The sequence below is a fragment of the Astyanax mexicanus genome, chromosome 4 (assembly GCF_023375975.1).
Source record: "Astyanax mexicanus isolate ESR-SI-001 chromosome 4, AstMex3_surface, whole genome shotgun sequence".
NCBI classification, from domain to species: domain Eukaryota; kingdom Metazoa; phylum Chordata; class Actinopteri; order Characiformes; family Acestrorhamphidae; genus Astyanax; species Astyanax mexicanus.
Window position 1 is genome coordinate 37,961,454 of NC_064411.1, and position 13,783 is coordinate 37,975,236.

Here is a 13,783-nt window from a genome sequence, read left to right on the forward strand (position 1 = left end):
AAAAAAAGTTCAAACGGAATTTGGGCAGATCCCGCAGATGTTCTCTAGAGGAATCCGTCCTCGCGGCAGTTCAAACACAGCAGCTGAAGGCCTTGTGCCCCAGTGCTTTTTTTCTAATGTTGTTGGGAATATTGAGTCCTGGACAGAACTTGACTGGTGAAATTTTTGAACCCAAACATTGCTGATGTGGTAACAGCCACAACAAGTGCAATCTGGTGTGAAGCGAAACTTCACACCAATTAACAAATGATCATTTGGACAGTACGAGGAATGCTTTTCTTCAGAGTTTTCTACATAAATTAGTCAATTACTATCAATTAATGGCTGCTCTATTCATCATAAAGAAACAAAGAGCCAAAACACCAAACATTTCAAGGTCTTGAAGGGCATTAACCCTGTGTTCCTACTGGCAGGCCACGAGTCGCGTATGTCAGCCCTAGTTTGTCTTGTGGCTTTGTTTGTGGTAGCTCGAGTTGATGCATGTGGGTGGGTATCAGCTGGCTAATGTAGCAACCTACCTACCTATCAAGCCACCTTTACTTTCTTCCATGCTTTATTTTTTTTCCAAAAAGAAGAAACAGTTGTCTCTCCTTCATGTTTAGATATGCAGTGTTGAAAACCAGTTGGGGTAGGTACCAATGGTTTAAAGGGCAGAAGCTAGGGACCTTGGGCAATTATGTCTGTTATTAGTGTGAAGAATCTGTTTGGCCGATTGGTGTAGGATGTTCACTGCTTCACTGCATCAGAATTTATTTGTAAAAGGTTGAAAAAATTGCAACAAATATTTGTTGCTTGTTGCTCTGTCACTAGGTTGCTTGCCGCCTGTTGTCAAATAGCGGCAACAAATTGCGTCCTCCATACCAAAATAAATAGTTGCTTGTCACCTGTTAGTGTAAAGGCAGAGTAAGCTCTATTTTCTCAAATAAATCCATGACTCCATGGGCCAGCCAGTTCCCATCATTTCTTAAACCATCTCCTAACAAACATTAGTCAGGTAACTCCAATCCTTCAAAAGGCAACAAACGCATCCTTTAGGAAGTCCCTCTTCCCAACTCTCCATAACTTCCTTCCTCTCCTTCTTTCCCTCTTAAACACATTCTATCTCACTCTTCCCCATCCAGACTCTGAATGCTGCAGCAGAGTAATTCACAAAATATCCTTCAGGGACTCCCGTACTCCCAGTCTTGCTCCCTCACTCCCACAGTCTCATATGTCTCTCCCTCTCTCTCTCTCTCTCTCTCTCTCTCTCTCTCAGACTGTAAATGTGAGCCATGCTGGAAAGGAACAGGCTGTCTCTGGCTTTTCCCTTTCCAGAGACCTGTAGAGCAGGTGCCTCAGAGGGGAAAAGTCTCATCTAAAGCCGCTAATCTTCATCTGATGCCTCCCTTTACCGGGGAATTGCAAGCGCTTAGTTTGCTGATTAGATCACTACACGTTTTACTATGTAACTTTAAGAAACGTTAGAAAAACAGAGCACACTTAAGAAGACTAAAGTTATACCAAAGTAAAGAAATGCCTTCCATTGTCTCAGAGCTACAGAATCTTTGTTCAATAACTTATGAAGATCTAAAAAAACTCGAAAAAAAATGTATCCACAATTTTTAGTCTGACTGAACCCGTGCCAGTTGGCTCTGTTCTGCAGATTTGTTTTGCCGGTCGGAAAAAAAAAGAATCGATTATTCTGTGAGGGTACAGAATTCTTATCACGTTTCAGACCAGTCTGAAGAAATCAAACGTGGATGACTTTTTCAACCAGACTCTGAGCACAATGTGGTAGTTCATACTGGTCAACGTCTCAATCTGAACATATCCAGCAATAGTCAATGGAACTTGAGTATAAAAAGTAATTACTTCTTTATCAACTACTGTACTTCCATCTACAGCTGAAGATAATTTCTTATTAGATAGCTTCTTAATGTTAAATGTTATGTTCTTCTTGTAAATCATGTTTACACTGAATCCCAAATGTTACTTGAAGCTCGTGTCCTGAGGCGTGTTCTGCGGGAGGTTGGCGTCATCTAGTGCAAGATGCCTTGTCATTGGGATTTTGATGAACAATTTTGGCGAACACTTTACTTGGATGATCCATTTGATGTCCTTGTTGATGCTTAACAGACATTCAACTAACATTCAACTGAATGTCTATTAACTTAACCATATGTTGAATGTAAATGACTCGAACATGGCCCTACACCTAACCCTTACCTTAAACCTTTATTCACCCCTAAAATTGAATCCTACACTTAACCCTAACCTTAACCTTTAATCAACCATAAAATCTAACCCTACACCTAACCCTAACCTTAACCCTTAATCAACCCTAAAATCTAACCCTACACCTAACCCTAACCTTAACCCTTAATCAACCCTAAAATCTAACCCTACACCTAACCCTAATCTTAACCATTAATCAATCCTAAAATCTAACCCTACACCTAACCCTAACCTTAACCCTTAATCAACCCTAAAATCTAACCCTTAATCACCCCTAAAATCTAACCCTACACTTAACCCTAACCCTTAATCAACCCTAAAATCTAACCCTACACCTAACCCTAACCTTAACCCTTAATCAACCCTAAAATCTAACCCTTAATCACCCCTAAAATCTAACCCTACACTTAACCCTAACCCTTAATCAACCCTAAAATCTAACCCTACACCTAACCCTACCCTAACCCTTAATCAACCCTAAAATCTAACCCTACACCTAACCCTAACCTTAACCCTTAATCAACTCTAAAATCTAACTCTACACTTAACATTAACCCTAAACTCAACCTAAACTTTAAATCTAACTCTAAACCCAATGCTACAATGTTAAGATTAGAGTTTGGGTTAGAGTTGGATGTAGGGTTACATTCAATAGAGAATCATTTACTTTTACCTTTCAATCTGATCTTTTAATTGAATGTAATAGACATGCAGTTTGACGTTAGTTGAATGTCAGTTGAGCATCATCAAATGGACCATCCAAGTAAAGTGTTACCCAATTTTGTCATTCGCCGCACAAAAATCTCAAAGCTTTGAATGCAGCAGACACTTGTTGAAGAATACCAATGCATTGCCATGCAGCTACCCAAATGAAACTAAACCAAAAAGTTTTGCTCGCACTTTGATGGACTCTGGACATAACTAGTAATCTGGCGTGCTTCTCTCAAGCCGTATGCTGCCTGATAAGAGGTAGGTTCCTGTCACGGATCTCTGGTCTTGCTTGACAGCTCGGGTGCAATTTGCATATGCCATTCACCCTCCTGCTGTGATGAAATGCCTCACCTTGAAGAATCTAAGATTTTAATGAATAGTCAACCTTTAAACCCGCTCTTCTAAACCCGGCATTTCTTATCCCGCATGTTCTTATACTCGTTGAATATGCCAGACTAAATCTGTAGGTCCTTCAGATATTTGACAGGTTACCATCAGTCACTGGTTCATCTCCTGGATCTCTCCTCTGTATGAATAAAGAGATACTGTTACTGTTTCTTATCAACTTGTCCAGCTTGTAGTCTACCTGTACTATCTGGGGCAGCAAAAGGAGGACAGATCCTGTTTTAAATCTCTTTTAATTCCATCCAGAGGTTCCTTCTTAGGCTCGTAAAAACATGGTCTTTTTGAGTCCTCTTGGTTCCACCCAGTGATTCTTTCTCATGGTATTTTGGCATTGTCCTTTAATTGTCCTTTTACAGTAATGATGGTTTCTCAGTACCTTTCTATCTCATGTTATTTAGTGAGTTTTCGTTGGCTCTTAGGAGTCTTGGACCCTTATTTAGGTCATTTGTCATATTCTGTAAGCCTAGATTTATTATGTTAGTTCTTCTTCACCCTTTAAGGACTTATTTCTTTTGAGTCTTGGTTCCTCAGAGTGTTTTTTTTCCTTCTTCTCTTTGGAAAGTTTTCTTTCTTTTTGAGACTTGGCTCTTCTTGTACTCTTAGGAACTTTTCCTTTTTGAGACTCTGATGGACATTTCCTTTTTGAGTCTTGGTTCCACCCAGTGTTTTTGGCATTGCCACTATTTTGGCATTGTCCTTTAATTGTTTTAGTGCTGGTTTCTGACCACCTTTCTATCTAATTTTCTATTTACTTAGTTTTCCTTGGCTCTTAGGAGTCTTGGATCCTCATTAGGGTTATTTTCTATACTCTTTAAGTCTAGATTTCTTACCATAGTTCTTCCTCACTCTTTAAAGATTTTTTCTTGGTTCCTCAGAGTGTTTTTTCCTTCTTCTCTTAAGAAAGTTTTCTCTTTGATACTTGGCTCTTCTTGTGCTTTTAGGAACTTTTCCTTTTTGAGACCTTGTTTTGTTTTTGTTTTTTTTGTTTGCTTGTACTCTGATGGACATTTAATTGTTGTGTCTTGGTTCCTCTCAATGGAGCTTCTGGGGTACATTTTCTCTTTGACTCTTTGTTTCTCATGGTCTTTCTTTCTAATGCAAGTTAGGAGTAGTTCCTTGTTTTTTTGGAACTCTTGGTTCCTCAGAATTTTTTTTCATTCTTCTCTTAGGAAAGTTTCCTCTTTGAAACTTGGTTCTTTCTTGTGCTTTTAGGAACTTTTCCTTTTTGAGACTCTGATGGACATTTCATTTGTGAGTCTTGGTTCCTCTCAGTGGATCTTCTAATGCTCTTAGGTACGTTTTTTTTTCTTTGACTCTTGTTCCTCATGGTCTTTCCTTATCATGCTATTTAGCAGTAGTTCTTTGTATTTTTGGAACTCTTGCTTCCTCTGAGTGTTTCTTTTTCATACTCACATAAAAATAATTTCTCCCAGTTTTCTCTTAGTGGTGTGGGTCTGTCAAGCCTTGGGAATTCTTACAGCTGATAAATTGGTAAGAGTCAATTCTGTATCACGCTGTAAGAGCTGGGGCTTAAAACAACCAATTAAATATAAGTCTGCAAGCAAAGCATCGTGCATTGGTGCCTAGCGCTGCACGTGGTCCGTCCCTGGGGACGGAGGAAAAGTTCTTTTTCAAGCTCGTCTTCCCCGCCTGATCCTGAGATCTAATGAACACACCTGTCCCTAAAGGGGCCAAAACTACAGTAGGAACAGCTTCTAATCCCGCATTGGCTTTCTTGTTCTATATTTGTCCCTCTCTCTTCCTTTCTTCCTCCTCCACCTCCTCCCCTCACGGCATGTTGGCGGCCTGGACCGGCTCGCTGTCGGGTTTGGCCGGGGCCCCGCACGCCATGTTCCGCGCAGATCGCCCCAAATGGTCTGGGACAGGATGATGGAGTCTCATTAGCCTCCCGCGCCATCTGACGAGAGGAGGCCGGGCTTCTATGATGATGACCCCCCTCTGCCAGAGAGAGCGCCCAAAGCTCCTGCTGGGCAGGCAGCGCTCTTACTGATCCTATCGCAAGGCACTAGTCATAAACACCCCCCTCTCCCGGACCCCCCACCCTCCCGATCAAGCTGAGGAGGACTGTTAAAGCCATCCACCAGGGACAGCGCTCTCTCCGACGCGGATCGTGCATAGCTCTTGGCATCTGGACATCAAACACAGCATGGCGAGGACTGGTAACATATGGCCTTGTTATTATGGTTGCCTCGTGGTTTCACTCACTGGAGGAAGGCGGCAAACGCTGAAGGAGCTGGTCTGGCTTATGGGCAGTTTATAGGCTGGCATATGAAAGCTTGCACACTGTTGCTGGAGTGCTACGCTGCTCTACTGGAGCTGAAAAGAGAGGCATTCATCATTGAAAGTGTGCAACTTCAAAGGCCTATATCATGGCAGGCTGAATCTCCTATATCATGGCATGCTGAGTCTCCTTCATTCTTATGAAATGGGATGTTGGCGACACGTGTAAACGCTTTCAAAAACCTTCCATGCTTTAAACAACAACGTCGTGAACGTCCTCCTCAGTAGGGGTGTGCCATATCATATCGTACACGATAATATCGTCAAAATCTTTTGAATATTGTGAATGATATTATACCCTAAAATATCGTGCCATATCACCCATTTGATATCTACTAGAGACCGAATGTATCTTTTGAGTATCCTTTATTTTACTTTAATCCTGGATATATGGAAATATTTGGAGTGCATTATAATTAGCATCATGACATTCTGGATCATTGACTTCTGTTACAAATCTGATAAAATTCTTGTATTTTTTTTTATATATCTCACTCAGGGATGTGCAGTATTATACTGTATGTAATAATAAAATATTTTATTTTAATGTTCTTGCAGTTTATATTGTATTTTTGAAATATATATTTTTTTTAAAGTCTTTTGTCATATCGGCAAGAGTATCATTATCGCAAACATATCATGAAATATCGTGATATTATTTTAGGGCCATATCGCCCACCTCTACTCCTCAGTCTATAGCAATATGGCAACTGGGGCTATGTTCACACTACTAGCACAAATCTGATTTTTAGCATATTTACATTGTATCTAAATTTATTTTTGATAGTCTTGACAGCTAGAAACCCCATGAAATCAGATTTTTGAAGGTGGTTTGAAATACAATTACAGTCATATATGTACAGAACAGGCTTTCTTGCTTCTCAAATCAGATTTTGACTATTTTTTTGCCAAACTCAACATACAACGAAAAAAAAACAACGACATTGTCGAACTCTAGATGACAGAAATTTGCATGCACATACACTTGTGATGTCCAGACATGCAAATCTGATCTGATTACATCTACACACATATAAAACAGTGCTGACGGCTGTTTAAGAAACAAATCCGATTTGCCTGCACTCTGAACATGTTAAACATACAACCTTTATGTTGAAGCCATGCAGAAAATGGTAATCATAGTGTAATAGTTACTGTAATTTAATGTTTGATTTTAATTTGCTATATTCTAAGACTCCATATTTGTAAGCAGCAAAACACTTCTTGTTAAATTATGTACTGTATATATTTATGCCTATTTAGCCTATACTAGATATGCCCCATTCGATCGTGGTGATGTTATAAGTATGGGAGTGCCATATCGTATCAAATGCAATAATATCGCCTACATTTTTTAATACGATGAACTACATTATACCCTGAAATATCATGCCATATTACCCACCCCTAATTATCACATCAGGGTACTACTTTTCTGCTGTTTTTAACAATAAAAAATTACACTGTTCTCACTTCCTATTATATATCTACTAGAGACAGATTATATCTAACCAGTATTATTAATTTTACTTCAGTTCTGGATATATGGAGATATTTAGAGTGCAATATTAGTATTATAACATTTTGGACCATTGACTCCTCATACATATCTGAAAAAAGTCTTGTATTATTTTTAAATATCTCAGTTAGGGGGTTCTTGATAAAGCGCTATATAAAAATAAAGAATTATTATTATTATTATTATTATTATTATTATTATTATTATTATTTATTAGCGACTTATTGTTCAATGTTATTATTGTATTGCAAGCACTCCATAGCATTACCTTTTATTATCCCATTATTATATGTACACACTCTTAGACTTGACTGTGTATATAAACAGTACACACCTTTATCACACACAACTGTTACACAGTGTTGAATTTAAACATCGGTTTATCAATAATTATCAAACAATTTGCCCTGTTTCATTCATGTATATTATTTGTTTCATATTTGCACATTACACATGCACTTCTACTTCATCATGTTCATTTGCACATTATCACATTTGCACTTATTTATATGCTCGTTACTTTGCACTTGCACTTCTGGTTAGATGCTAAGTGCATTTTATTGTCTTCATTTATATAAAAGTGCATTCGGTGTGTTTGTGTTGTTTCAAATATATAAATATGCTTAATAATTAGTCTAAAAGGGCGTCAATGTATTATTATGAAATTATATTATATTTCATGGCATAATATGATCTTTTACAATGTCAAAAGTCTTCGCAGTCATTTATCGCATTTAATTCAAGAACAATACAGCTCTAGAATAAAAAAAATAGATCACTTAAAATTTTTTTCTTTGATTCTACCAAGTTAAAAACCTCTAGAACATAATCAAGAGAAAAATGGATGATCACAAACCATTAAACCAAGCTGAACTGCTTGACTTTTTGCACCAGGAGTAAAAGCATAAAGATATCCAAAAGCAGTGTGTAAGACTGGTGGAGGAGAAAATGCTAAGATGCATGAAAATTTGGATTTAAAATCAGGGTTATTCCACCAAATATTGATTTCTGAACTCTTAAAACTTTATGAATATGAACTTGTTTCCTTTGCATTATTTGAGGTCTGAAAGCTCTGCATCTTTTTTTTGTTTTTATTTCTGCCATTTCTCATTTTCTGCTAAATTAATGCTCTAAATGACAATATTTTTATTTGGAATTTGGGAGAAACATTGTCTGTAGTTTATAGAATAAAACAACAATGCTCATTTTACTCAGCGTATACCTGTGAATAGCAAAATCAGTGAAACTGATTCAGAAACTGAATGGCATAATGTAAGGTAAAGCTGTGGTGTAGGTCAACCACAGTTTTATCAAACACCTTTTTCCGCTATAATTTTCGATCCTGTCTTTGTCCATCTTGTCATGCAGTTTCTTATAACACAGTGGACACAAGCATGAAGGGAAATAAAAATGGATTAAGCAGTAATAATATGATTTCTATGTATTCTGAACAGTCAAAAGAAAATCATAGAAAATCATAGTTATAGTATAGTCTTCTGACAGGTCTGTTTTTTTTTTGCCTCCATTATTATAAGATCAGAGCAGAGCTTTGAAAAGTTCAAGGCTGTTTACAGACATATTCTTTTTGTTTGGACTTTTTTCTTGGACTTCCACTTAAATCCAGCTAAATCCAGTCACAGCTTCATATGTATATGTATGTATTTACAGTAAAACATCAAAAACAGCTGAAAAAGCCAAAGTTCCCTCAGCAAGTTCCTTCAACTCGCCTCCTGGTGGCGGACAAAGGAGCTGCACTGAGGCAGACTCACTACACTAGTGATGCAGAGGCGGACAAAAAAAAGGTCGATATTTCAAGATGCAGTAAAATCACAAAATCAGCACACATTTAAAAGTGTTTACAGCTACGATTTAAAAAAGCAGTCTGTTCTGTCCAATCAGTGAGCAGCACTGAATACAGGGTTGGCTGATGGATATAAGAGCACTGAGCAACAACACGACCATAAGTTTTCCTTCCATTCAGTAAAACACAGATTTCCTCTCTGAGTGACCAGATACACTCCATCCAGCCTCCCACCTCACAGCCCCAGACCACCATGACTTCAGGTCTGAAGATGTGTAAATGACACTAGTTCCTCGCGCCCTGCACGTACTGAAACGCGCGCGCACGCCTGTGTGTGTGTGTGTGTGTGTGTGTGTGTGTGTGTGTGTGTGTGTGTGTGTGTGTGTGTGTGTGTGTGTGTGTGTGTGATGTGCAGAAGGTGCTGCAGAGTGAAACTGATCTGCTGAATGCTGATAAAGGGAAGTCACCATGTGGGTGAAATTTCTGCAACAGTTTCGCCACGCACGGGATCCGGGAGAGCACACACACACACACACACACACACACACACACATATAGAGTCAGGGATGAAATAGCTAGCTAATTACTATTGGCAGTTCTCGCTTTTAATGTGCATAAAATAATATAAATAAAAGTAAAAAAAGAATCATACATTAATTAAAAAAATAAATACAAATAAACTCAATAATAAAAAATATATAAATATAGAAGATATAAATTTAGAAATAATATCTCCTAAAGACTGTAAAAGTAGTTAAAATAAAACAAATCATAGACATATAAAAATAATAAAATATGTAACTCAATAAAATAATACTACGGAAAATAAATATATTTCTACCAAAATTTGTACAACAAAAAAATATAAAAGCGTAAAAACAAACACTAATAAATCCAAGTTTGTTCACATGTATTAATATGTAAAATACACAGAAATATACCAACAAATAAATAATAACTTTTAATTTAATAAAACTAAAATAAATCCAAAAATACCTCAAAATGCACCCAAAATTCGCAGGAAAACAAACAAACAAACAAGAAAATCCTGCAGCAATATACTCTCAAACTCTCCAACTCGCCCGCGCTCCAACTCAGCCAGCAAACATCCCAAAATATTCCAAAATAAAACCCCGAAATTTCCACAATTCCACAAAAAGATTCCAGAAAGCACTTTACCTTCCGGCTTCAGGATCCTCCGCGCAGCGCGAGACACACGGAGCGCGAGAGCAGTCCAGCGCGGCGCGAGACCATCATCACACAGTCCGCGGAGTGAGAGCACAGAGCCCGCGAGACCCACACACTGAGAGAGAGAGTCTGGAAAAGAGGGAGAGAGAGAGAGACTGAGGGAGAGAGACACTTTGATAAAGAGAAGGAGAGAGAGAGAGGCTCACGCCGCGTGCACGAGACGCTCCGCTACAATGAGAACCATTGAGAAAGCACAGCTGCAGAGAGAGAGACTGAGGGAGAGAGAGAGGTAGGAACATACAGAGAGAGAGAGCGACAGAGAGAGAGAGAGAGTAAGAAAGAGAGAGAGGGAGAGAGGTGGGGGGCGCACGCGCAGCGAGTAAGGCACGAGCGCGAGTCTCGAGTCCCTGCAGCTCATAAGGTGTTTCTCAATCCCAAGAGCTAAAGACCGGACTTCTGTGCTTTTGAAATTACCTTTCAAGTACATTTTCACAAGAACAGGAGACCGTTAGACACCTAGTGAGATGGGTTGTGAACCTAATATTTTATACTACTGAAAAATAGTGCTGTAGACTACAGCAATATGAAAAATGCCTTTTAAGTCAGTTAATTACTATTATTTAAATCTAAACAACTTAGCTAAAGCTACCACAGGTGGATATATGAGCCTCATTACATGTCAGAATAAACCACTGCTGTTCGTATTAAATGAACTAAGACAAAAAAATTCTGACCTTCGAATTACCACCCATTCTGACCATCAGTTTTTAAAATCTGAACCAGCTGCATCATTGTGTGCTTTTTAAGATTTACAGTAAATTAAGCTAATGTAAAGAGAGCACCATTTAAGGTGGAATGGCTGAGCTAAATCTCTTAGCACAAAAGGAGCAGGCATCAACTCCTCTTTTGTACCAAAAGAGCCAAGAGTTGGACAACTTCATTCATACCACTGTAATAAAGAAATAAAATCTCTATGAATTGTCTCTTTTAATATGGACAGCGTTTCTGATTCTAATACACGTAGTAAATGGAGTCGCACTTCTGGGACTAGTGGAGACAGCGTTTGTTTATAGCTGTGGTAGTTAGCATTATCTGGCTATTATATCAGATTAAACTGCACCTTATCAGCAATTTAGCTCAAATAAAAGGAGTATATTTGATAGCTGGGCCGGATCGAGACCGGATCAGGTTCTCACCACAAGCGAACGGCTCCAGAGTTCATTTGGGACCGGACTAGCTGGTTCTGTTTTTTTTTTTATCTGCATCCGAGTGCTATTATTGTTTTAACACCTGCTCAAACCACACTAAGGGTACAAACGAACCAGAGTCCGTTTTAAAAAGACCAAATAGTGCTGGTGTGAAAATGCCCTTAGATAACCACTCTCTAAGAGACATTTTTGAGCAGGAAAGAATCTTAGATTGCACAACACACCCAGTATTGAGGAGGATGGGCTACAACAGCAGAAGACTACATCGGGTTCCAATTCTGTCAGACAAAAACAGAAAGCTGAAGCTGCAGGGAGCACAAACTCACTAAAACTGGAGACTTGGAGAATATTGAAAACAGCCTGTTTGATTAATCTTAATTTCTGTTTAAGAAAAGATGTTGATGATATGTGTCAACAGCATAAATCCTTGGACACAACCATGTATACGCTACATAGGCAAAAATATTGGGACACTTGCTTATTCATTGTTTTTTCTGATATCAAGGTTGTTGGGATTACTATTTCTACTGTCCAGGAAAGACTTTCTCCTGGAATTTAGAGCATTGCTGTGAGGATTTGATTGCAGTTAGCAGCAGGAGTGTTAGTGAGGTAAGGATGCTGAGTAAACACCACCCAACCACCTCATCCCAACTCCACGACTGGCCATCCCAATAGTATTAAATGGTGCACCATCATTTTGAGAACCAAGTCCCTTTGTTCAGCTCCAGCTGAATGCAGGAGGGTTCTATACCCCTCTATATATAGCTCATCCCTGGCATTAAGTAGGCATATTGCCAGTAGTTTTCTTGTTGAACTTCTCCAGAGATTCTGTTTGATTGACAGCACTTCTCTACAGGTATGAGACAAGCTGTGCATTTGTGTGTGCAGCAATGGGTGCAGCTTTAAGTAGTTAAATGCATTCATTTCAAGAAAGGCCCTAAACCTTTTGACGTACAATGTATGATTATACATGACAGAGAATGTGTAAGAGTGTATGTGAAAGTGCGCGAGAGGTCTTTAATGGTGTAATTGTGTTTTTTTTTTTTGACACGCATCGCGTTTTCACATGTCAGTGGCCAGTGTCCATATGTTTAGACTGTGACAGGGGAAAATGGAGAGGTTTTAATTCATCTGTCATTTAGCCTTCGCTCTATTGTTGCCTGTGAGTCAGAGGCTCAGAAGAGGGGAATTATGATGTGCATGGCAACCCCCTCCCTTTCTCCACTCTCCCTGTGCTTGTGCCTGTCATCCACTTCACTGTGATTCAACTCAAACAGCTCCGGCGCTCTCGGGGGAAGTAGGGCCTCAATCCCTCCGTTGCTTTAAGACAAATAAGCGAAAGTTCTTATTGAAGCGCTCTCCCTAATCCAGTCCTAGACGTCTAAGTGACTTTACGGGTGGTAAAAAAAAAAGTTAATTAAGTGTTCCTGGCTGCCACGGCACGGTAAATAGACCCGCACTCGCTCTCGGCGGCAGACGCGCTGCACTGAAGCAGCTTAGAACAGCTCCTTATACTCTGAAACATCGGAAACATCACAAGCCTGTCGCCTTCATATGTTGTCTGTGATGTTCGTCACATGGCCCTGTTTGCAGAGGTGGAAAGCAAACAGGGAGACTGTACACTAGTGGAACTCTAGAGTACTTTTTCCCAGTGCTCTTAGGAACTTTCTCCTTTTAGGTCTTGGCTCTTAGAAAGTTTGTCTGTTGGTGTGCTGGTTCCTTTCAGTTCTAAATCATGCTCGTAGAGATTTTGCACTTTTAAATGTATACTTTTAAACAAATGTCTGTTTCATAGGGGTTTCACGTAGAGGCTCTTATGAAGTTTGTCTGTTGGAGTCCAGGTTCCTTTCAGTCCTTCATCATGTTCATATGGACTTTCTTCTGTGTGTCTTGTTTTCTCTGCAAGTTCCTTCATTATGCTCTTAAGGCAGTCTTTGTTTTTGAGTCTTGGTTTCTCTTAGTGTTTCGTTCTCATTCTATTATGGAGTTTCTCATTTTGAATCCTGGGTTCTCTGCATGTCTCTTCATTATCCTCTACGGGAATCTTTGTTTTTGAGTCTTGGTTCCCCTTAGTTGTTTCTCCTCATGCTGAGAGGGAGTCAAACACTTTAGGAGTTTCCCATTTTGAACTTTGTTTTCTCTGTATGTATCTCTGTACTCTTAGATAAGTTAAGGTTTCTTTCATTTGCTGTTTTTCATGCTCATAGCGAGTTTTGCCCTTTGAGTCTTGGCTCATCTCAGTGGCTCCCTCTCATGATTTTTTAGTTTCTCTTTTGAGTATTGGTTCCTGTATTTTTTCTTAATGCTCAAAGGGAGTTTCTCCTGTTGAGTCTTGGTTACTGCTAGTTGTGGTTCCTCTTGCTCTAAGAGAGTCTTTATTTTAGGCTTTTTCTTTATGCTCTTAAAGGGAACATTTCATTTAAAATTTTGATTGCT

At 39.0% G+C, this 13,783-nt stretch overlaps 1 protein-coding gene across 1 annotated transcript in view; it reads right to left on the reverse strand.

Moving 5' to 3' along the window:
* The window catches only part of cdh7a (cadherin 7a), a 142,973-nt gene extending 132,545 nt beyond the window's left edge, over nt 1–10,428 (reverse strand). The window contains 1 exon segment of the mRNA XM_049478526.1: nt 10,131–10,428. The gene's annotated coding sequence lies outside the window, so the exon portion shown is untranslated.
* Nucleotides 10,429–13,783: the final 3,355 nt, after the last annotated feature.